Source organism: Drosophila subpulchrella, unplaced genomic scaffold (genome assembly GCF_014743375.2).
Source record: "Drosophila subpulchrella strain 33 F10 #4 breed RU33 unplaced genomic scaffold, RU_Dsub_v1.1 Primary Assembly Seq387, whole genome shotgun sequence".
Classification (NCBI taxonomy): domain Eukaryota; kingdom Metazoa; phylum Arthropoda; class Insecta; order Diptera; family Drosophilidae; genus Drosophila; species Drosophila subpulchrella.
The window spans coordinates 32,501-42,500 of record NW_023665608.1 but is presented as its reverse complement, the minus strand read 5'-3'; the positions used below and the strand labels follow the sequence as shown (position 1 = coordinate 42,500).

Below are 10,000 nucleotides of genomic sequence, written 5' to 3'. Positions count from 1 at the left end.
TTAAATCATTTGTATTTTGATGATAAATTTAAAATTTATCTGTATATATTCATATAAGACTCTTTGGTAATATATAATATAAAACCGAGCGCATATATGATATGTACGTTAGAAGAAATAATATATATATATATTATTTTCTTTTAATATAGGGACACCTCTTTTAATTTATCCCCGCAGGGAATTATCACATAACTCAGTATGTGATAATGGCAGACCAATATACATATATATCAAGATTATCAATACAAAATATATATCATTATTAGCCTGCCTCAATTGTAATTATTTATTTGGATTAACGATAAAGTTCGGAAACAATTTGTTATTCTATGTATAATAGAAACCTTGGCCTTTGTTTCAACATTATTATCTTTGGGCTTAAAATATTAACCGTGGAGCCAAGTCTCATATTCATAAATGAATAAAGAAACAAATTTGACGGATTAATATCTTCTCTACCGACAGACAGTATTTTGTCACGTCAATAGTAGATGGCCGGCCCATTGACCATCCTATAGTAGTTTTTGGACCCAATATCTTTAATTCGGGTATTTTCAATTGTCTTTGCCAATCAACCGTTTGGTACTCTCTCATATAATAAGAGAATACACATATAATTCCATTATATGGATATATCTTCATTATTTTATTTGCTACATCACCCTATAATAGTTTTTGAACCCGTCAACTTCAATTCGGGTATTTTCAATTGTCTTTGCCAACCATTTATATGGTATTCTCTATTATAATAAGAGAATACTAGTGAATATCCATTATATGGATATATCATCTTCATATTATTTGCTACACCACCCTATAGTAGTTTTTGAACCCATCATCTGCAATTCGGGTATTTTCAATTGTCTTTGCCAACCAACTATACGGTATTCTCTCTTATAATAAGAGAATACAAGTATATTTTCATTATATGGATATAATGCCATTTATTTTTCAATATCCATATAATTCATTTAGTTTTGTATGTACAAAACAAGTTTTCTTTATAGTATTGACAAAATCATATGTTTACGCATAACATAAGTTTTGACCAATACGAGGAGGGGCCCGCCAACGACCACCTCCCTATAGTAGTTTTTTACCCCACGCACTACTGCGTGCCTGTTTACAGTACTAGTGCCAGCTATCACTAGGTTTATATATCGTGTTTCAGTGATATATGGGTAAATTCTACCATTTATTCTTATGTATATGGCATTTCTATGCCATATTTATACAATCCATTCATATCTTAATGTATATTTATTATATTATACATTATTATGCCTTATAGGTATTATACCTATAAGCCATATCCATACGATTCATTCACTAGTGCCGCCCCTCACTAGGTTTATAATTGTTATATCATTGATATACAATTTATTTCTATATATATGGCATTTATATGCCATATCCATACAATGCATTCACATTTCAATGTATATTTACTTGTTATACATTATTATGCCTTATAGGTATTATACCTATAAGCCATATCCATACGATTCACTTATATAAATATATGTATATTTTTCTATACATAATTTTTTTTTACTTTTGTATGGATTTCTATGCATATCCATAGTTTATATGGATATGCTTGGCGTTCTATATAGTATTGACAAATTCATATGCATAACATAAGTTTTGACCAATACGAGGAGGGGCCCGCCAACGACCACCTCCCTATAGTAGTTTTTTACCCCACGCACTATTGCGTGCCTGTTTACAGTACTAGTGCCAGCTATCACTAGGTTTATATATCGTGTTTCAGTGATATATGGGTAAATTCTACCATTTATTCTTATGTATATGGCATTTCTATGCCATATTTATACAATCCATTCATATCTTAATGTATATTTATTATATTATACATTATTATGCCTTATAGGTATTATACCTATAAGCCATATCCATACGATTCATTCACTAGTGCCGCCCCTCACTAGGTTTATAATTGTTATATCATTGATATACAATTTATTTCTATATATATGGCATTTATATGCCATATCCATACAATGCATTCACATTTCAATGTATATTTACTTGTTATACATTATTATGCCTTATAGGTATTATACCTATAAGCCATATCCATACGATTCACTTATATAAATATATGTATATTTTTCTATACATAATTTTTTTTTACTTTTGTATGGATTTCTATGCATATCCATAGTTTATATGGATATGCTTGGCGTTCTATATAGTATTGACAAATTCATATGCATAACATAAGTTTTGACCAATACGAGGAGGGGCCCGCCAACGACCACCTCCCTATAGTAGTTTTTTACCCCACGCACTACTACGTGCCTGTTTACAGTACTAGTGCCAGCTATCACTAGGTTTATATATCGTGTTTCAGTGATATATGGGTAAATTCTACCATTTATTCTTATGTATATGGCATTTCTATGCCATATTTATACAATCCATTCATATCTTAATGTATATTTATTATATTATACATTATTATGCCTTATAGGTATTATACCTATAAGCCATATCCATACGATTCATTCACTAGTGCCGCCCCTCACTAGGTTTATAATTGTTATATCATTGATATACAATTTATTTCTATATATATGGCATTTATATGCCATATCCATACAATGCATTCACATTTCAATGTATATTTACTTGTTATACATTATTATGCCTTATAGGTATTATACCTATAAGCCATATCCATACGATTCACTTATATAAATATATGTATATTTTTCTATACATAATTTTTTTTTACTTTTGTATGGATTTCTATGCATATCCATAGTTTATATGGATATGCTTGGCGTTCTATATAGTATTGACAAATTCATATGCATAACATAAGTTTTGACCAATACGAGGAGGGGCCCGCCAACGACCACCTCCCTATAGTAGTTTTTTACCCCACGCACTATTGCGTGCCTGTTTACAGTACTAGTGCCAGCTATCACTAGGTTTATATATCGTGTTTCAGTGATATATGGGTAAATTCTACCATTTATTCTTATGTATATGGCATTTCTATGCCATATTTATACAATCCATTCATATCTTAATGTATATTTATTATATTATACATTATTATGCCTTATAGGTATTATACCTATAAGCCATATCCATACGATTCATTCACTAGTGCCGCCCCTCACTAGGTTTATAATTGTTATATCATTGATATACAATTTATTTCTATATATATGGCATTTATATGCCATATCCATACAATGCATTCACATTTCAATGTATATTTACTTGTTATACATTATTATGCCTTATAGGTATTATACCTATAAGCCATATCCATACGATTCACTTATATAAATATATGTATATTTTTCTATACATAATTTTTTTTTACTTTTGTATGGATTTCTATGCATATCCATAGTTTATATGGATATGCTTGGCGTTCTATATAGTATTGACAAATTCATATGCATAACATAAGTTTTGACCAATACGAGGAGGGGCCCGCCAACGACCACCTCCCTATAGTAGTTTTTTACCCCACGCACTATTGCGTGCATGTTTACAGTACTAGTGCCAGCTATCATTAGGTTTATATATCGTGTTTCAGTGATATATGGGTAAATTCTACCATTTATTCTTATGTATATGGCATTTCTATGCCATATTTATATAATTCATTCATATCTTAATTTATATTTATTATATTATACATTATTATGCCTTATAGGTATTATACCTATAAGCCATATCCATACGATTCATATACTAGTGCAGCCCCTCACTAGGTTTATATATCTCATTTTAATTATATATTGGTAAATTCTATTATTTATTCTTGTGTATATGGCACTTATATGCCGCCATATCTATAAAAATGCATTTATATTTCAATGTATATTTTCTATATTATACATTATTATGCCTTAAAAAGTTATTATACCTACCATAAGGCGATATCCATACGATTCATTTATATAAAAGATATATGTATAATTTTCTATACATAATTTTTTTTTATGAATATATGGGTTTCCTAAGCATATCCATATAATACATTTAGTTTTATATGGATTAGATTGGTCTTCTTTATTGTATTGCCAAACTCATATTGATAAAATAAGTTTTGAACAATAAGAGGATCAGCCGCCAACCAACCAACCACTGCTACCATTGGAGGAACATATACTTACTTTTTATATGTCCTCTTACTTGAATGGTCCTCTCTTTACTTGAAAATTTCATTACCATAGGAATCTATTTATACATGGAATATGATTTCCACTACTTTTTCGCGTCACTAATAATTAATATGACGATACAGACTTGCTACCATAACATAAGTCTTGAACAATAATAGGAGCAGCCGCCAACCAACCACCAACCAACCAACCACTGCTACCATTGATAGTAATTTTATATGTCCTCTTTAGTTGAATTTCAATACCATAGGAATATTTATACATGGAATATGTTTTGCCACTACTTTTTCGCGTCACTAATAATATGACGATACAGTCTTGCTACCATAACATAAGTTTTGAACAATAAGAGGAGCAGACACACCAACCAACCAACCGCGCTGCTACCATTATATATACTTATATTTATATAAGTCCTCTTTACTTGAATGGCCTCTTTACTTGAATTTCAATACCATAGGAATATTTATTTATACATGGAATATGTTTTGCCACTACTTTTTCGCGTCACTAATAATATGACGATATAGACTTGCTACCATAACATAAGTTTTGAACAATAAGAGGAGCAGACACCAACCAACCAACCGCTGCTACCATTGAATGAACCATATATACAAACTTTTATATATGTCCTCTTTACTTGAATTTTAATACCATAGGAATATTTATACATGGAATATGTTTGCCACTTTATCATCGCGTCACTAATAAGATGACGATACATTTTGTTTGTTCAATATTTACTTATATATTGATGTTTCCAATTTAGGTCTTTTATATTTCTTCTTCCCTACCTTACACACCACAAACAAAGTGGCGTGCGATGCTGCAAGCAAGCATAATGATTATGCCCGCTTGCAACATCTTTATTATCGAATCATCAAGCAAAGGATAAGCTTCAGTGGATCGCAGTATGGCAGCTGCTCAACCACTTACAACACCTTGCCTGTTACAAAAGTCGTTTACAATTGATTCTAGGCTTTGTCATTGTATTAAATAATGCTTTTATATGTAACTAGCGCGGCATCAGGTGATCAAAGATCCTCCCAATTTACTATGTTACAAATTACATTGGCATCACATCCATTGTCGTTTATAAAGTAAATTATAAACTTTAAATGGTTTAGAAGCCATACAATGCAAATTGCCCCTTATTTATCATTGCAGTCCAGCACGGATACGACCTTAGAGGCGTTCAGGCATAATCCAACGGACGTAGCGTCATACCACTGTTCGCTCGAACAAGTATTGTGCCATTGGTCCGTACCTGCGGTTCCTCTCGTACTACGCAGGAATGCTGTCGCAACAACGTTTTGTCATTAGTAGGGTAAAACTAACCTGTCTCACGACGGTCTAAACCCAGCTCACGTTCCCTTGCATGGGTGAACAATCCAACGCTTGGTGAATTTTGCTTCACAATGATAGGAAGAGCCGACATCGAAGGATCAAAAAGCGACGTCGCTATGAACGCTTGGCCGCCACAAGCCAGTTATCCCTATGGTAACTTTTCTGACACCTCTTGTTAAAAACTCTTTAAACCAAAAGGATCGATAGGCCGAGCTTTTGCTGTCCCTGTGTGTACTGAACACCGAGATCAAGTCAGCATTTGCCCTTTTGCTCTATGTGTGGTTTCTGTCCGCACTGAGCTGGCCTTGGGACACCTCCGTTATTATTTGAGAGATGTACCGCCCCAGTCAAACTCCCTACCTGGCAATGTCCTTGAATTGGATCATACCTGAGTAATTGGAGTTATACCAAATTTTCAAATCAAAAATACATAAATGCACCGTTTTATTAAAGAATTTGTTTGCGATTATATAACAAACTCGTGATACTTTGATCAAGAAGCTTGCATCAAAACCCAATACCATAAGATATAATAAATATATCCGTATAATGGCTAGGAAATGATACACGTTCCATTTAATCAAGTAAGTAAGGAAACAATAAGAGTAGTGGTATTTCATTGGCGATACCAAACCGAAGTCTAATATCTCCCACTTATTCTACACCTCTTATGTCTCCTTACACTGCCAGATTAGAGTCAAGCTCAAAAGGGTCTTCTTTCCCCGCTAATTATTCCAAGCCCGTTCCCTTGGCTGTGGTTTCGCTAGATAGTAGATAGGGACAGTAGGAATCTCGTTAATCCATTCATGCGCGTCACTAATTAGATGACGAGGCATTTGGCTACCTTAAGAGAGTCATAGTTACTCCCGCCGTTGACCCGCGCTTACTTGAATTTCTTCACTTTGACATTCAGAGCACTGGGCAGAAATCACATTGTGTCAACACCCGCTAGGGCCATCACAATGCTTTGTTTTAATTAGACAGTCGGATTCCCCAAGTCCGTGCCAGTTCTGAATTGATTGTTAATTGATAATCGTTATAATTAATAAGAACTAATTGGTTTAACCCAATTAGTATTCTTAAAAATTTTAGCAAGAAAGTTCCACAATTGGCTACGTAACTAAACTATCCGGGGAACAAGTGACCAACATAAATGCCAGACACTCTATTTACCCAGAACGAGCACATAAACCATGTTATTGTTTCCCAATCAAGCCCGACTATCTCAATCTTCAGAGCCAATCCTTATCCCGAAGTTACGGATCTAATTTGCCGACTTCCCTTACCTACATTATTCTATCGACTAGAGACTCTTCACCTTGGAGACCAGCTGCGGATATTGGTACGGCCTGTTGAGAAGTTTGCGTGTCCCCACCATAAATTTTCAAGGTCCGAGGAGAAAATATCGACACAACAGTATATGTCATGCTCTTCTAGCCCATCTACCATATCTCTCTGCGAAAGACTTCCATGGTAGTACGGCTATAAAACAGAAAAGAAAACTCTTCCGATATCTCTCGACGGCTTCTTTATGGTCGTTCCTGTTGCCAGGATGAGCACGAGGCCCATATTTAATAACAAACGGATACTCAACAGGTTACGGAATTGGAACCGTATTCCCTTTCGTTCAAAATTATTCAAGTATATTAATTAGCTTGATTTATATAATATAATTATATTTGTATGGCATTTGTGTTTTACTTGAAAATTTTCGGCTTTCGCCTTGAACTTAGGACCGACTAACTCGTGATCAACCACTGTTCACACGAAACCCTTCTCCACTTCAGTCCTCCAAGGTCTCATTCGATTATTTGCTACTACCACCAAGATCTGTACCAATGGCAGCTCCATGCAGGCTTACGCCAAACACTTCTACGCATACCATTGTACCTTCCTACTCACTAAAGTTTCAAAATTTATATCACAAGTAATATAAATCATCTACTTTAGCGGTAATGTATAGGTATACAACTTAAGCGCCATCCATTTTAAGGGCTAGTTGCTTCGGCAGGTGAGTTGTTACACACTCCTTAGCGGATTTCGACTTCCATGATCACCGTCCTGCTGTTTTAAGCAACCAACGCCTTTCATGGTATCTGCATGAGTTGTTAATTTGGGCACCGTAACATTACGTTTGGTTCATCCCACAGCGCCAGTTCTGCTTACCAAAAGTGGCCCACTGGGCACATTATATCATAACCTTGAACTTCATATCAAGAAAGTTAAGGTTCTTACCCATTTAAAGTTTGAGAATAGGTTAAGATCGTTTCGACCCTAAGGCCTCTAATCATTCGCTTTACCAGATAAGATTATTTTATATAACATTAAAATGCACCAGCTATCCTGAGGGAAACTTCGGAAGGAACCAGCTACTAGATGGTTCGATTGGTCTTTCGCCCCTATACTCAATTCTGACAATCGATTTGCACGTCAGAACTGTTTCGGTCTTCCATCAGGGTTTCCCCTGACTTCAACCTGATCAAGTATAGTTCACCATCTTTCGGGTCACAGCATATATGCTCAAGGTACGTTCCAGTTAGAGGCATAAATAATATAAATATCATTATACATAACTATATAGAACGCCCCGGGATTGTGTTAATTAGCTATAAATAGTTAAAAAACTAATCCCATTATTAGTCAAGTTAATTACGCTATTAGGTTTATATCCCAATAACTTGCACATATGTTAGACTCCTTGGTCCGTGTTTCAAGACGGGTCCCGAAGGTATCCTGAATCTTTCGCATTGTTAATCATACAAGTGCATATAATAAACACAAAAATCAATGATAATTATGCCATTATATAATTCCGAAAAATTAACGCACTGTATTCATATAAATCTATCAGCACTTTATCAAATTAATAACATTTATTCTGTGTTAAAATGCAAGCAAATTAATTTGAATAAACTATAAGTTATATTTTATGATAAATTTTGTATGCTAATAGATTACAATGTCCTTATATGGAAAAAATGCACACTATTATCATAATATTGTTTAAATATTACAATTTTAATGATGAATTTTCCATAACGGATATTCAGGTTCATCGGGCTTAACCTCTAAGCAGTTTCACGTACTGTTTAACTCTCTATTCAGAGTTCTTTTCAACTTTCCCTCACGGTACTTGTTTACTATCGGTCTCATGGTTATATTTAGTTTTAGATGGAGTTTACCACCCACTTAGTGCTGCACTATCAAGCAACACGACTCTTTGGAAACATCATCTAGTAATCATTAACGTTATACGGGCCTGGCACCCTCTATGGGTAAATGGCCTCATTTAAGAAGGACTTAAATCGTTAATTTCTCATACTAGAATATTGACGCTCCATACACTGCATCTCACATTTGCCATATAGACAAAGTGACTTAGTGCTGAACTGATTTCTTTTCGCTCGCCGCTACTAAGAAAATCCTGGTTAGTTTCTTTTCCTCCCCTAATTAATATGCTTAAATTCAGGGGGTAGTCCCATATGAGTTGAGGTTGTGTATAACTTTTTTTGCAATTAATTCTTTATATATAATGATAAAACATTTTATTAAATTCGTTATATATTTTATATATTTGTATGGCATTTGTTTGGTCTAACGAATCAACGAAGAATAATAATATTGTCAACGGCTTTCTATTTACTAATCTTTAATAAGAGACAATTCTAGATAAATTTTTTATGCTAGACATTTCTCAGTATTATTTGATTGAAAAAGAAAATATTTCTCTTCGTTTTTCACATTCAAATTATTTACTAATGTGAGATAATGTTTTTCATATATTTGTTAATATTATGAATAATATAATAATTAAATTATTATTATCCAATAATATACCATATGCTTATAAAATTTCATTATAAAATTTATATAAACAACTTAATTAGCATAGTCTTACAACCCTCAACCATATGTAGTCCAAGCAGCACTATAAAATTAATTAAAGTACATAACAGCATGGACTGCGATATGCGTTCAAAATGTCGATGTTCATGTGTCCTGCAGTTCACACGATGACGCACAGTTTGCTGCGTTCTTCATCGACCCATGAGCCGAGTGATCCACCGCTTAGAGTTTTATATATTGGTTTGGTAATTTTGTCATATATGTTTTTATTGAAAGAAATTAAAAATACACCATTTTACTGGCATATATCAATTCCTTCAATAAATTGATTTTTATACCTAAAACGAATGCTGCGAAATGTCTTAGTTTCATATAACCAATAATATATCAAGTATTTTTTAAATGGCATTTACGGTATTAATACTTTTTTTTAGCGATATATATTGAAATTTATATAAAACATTAACCTGTAATAATCAGGTACAACATTGTACATTTTAGGTTGTTGCATTATCCAATGTATGCGCATAACTGAGATGAACAATACATATCGCAACGCGTGTATATTATGGTCCATATACACACAGTGTTTTATTAATTAATTGCATTTAATATACAATATAATA

General features: G+C 33.5%; 2 non-coding genes across 2 annotated transcripts; both read right to left on the bottom strand.

Moving 5' to 3' along the window:
* Nucleotides 1-5,053: 5,053 nt before the first annotated feature.
* On the bottom strand, nt 5,054-9,024 carry LOC119561947. The gene has a single exon (XR_005221554.1). It is a non-coding gene; the product is annotated as a large subunit ribosomal RNA (ribosomal RNA).
* Nucleotides 9,025-9,425: 401 nt separating this feature from the next.
* On the bottom strand, nt 9,426-9,604 carry LOC119561931. Its single transcript, XR_005221539.1, has one exon. It is a non-coding gene; the product is annotated as a 5.8S ribosomal RNA (ribosomal RNA).
* Nucleotides 9,605-10,000: the final 396 nt, after the last annotated feature.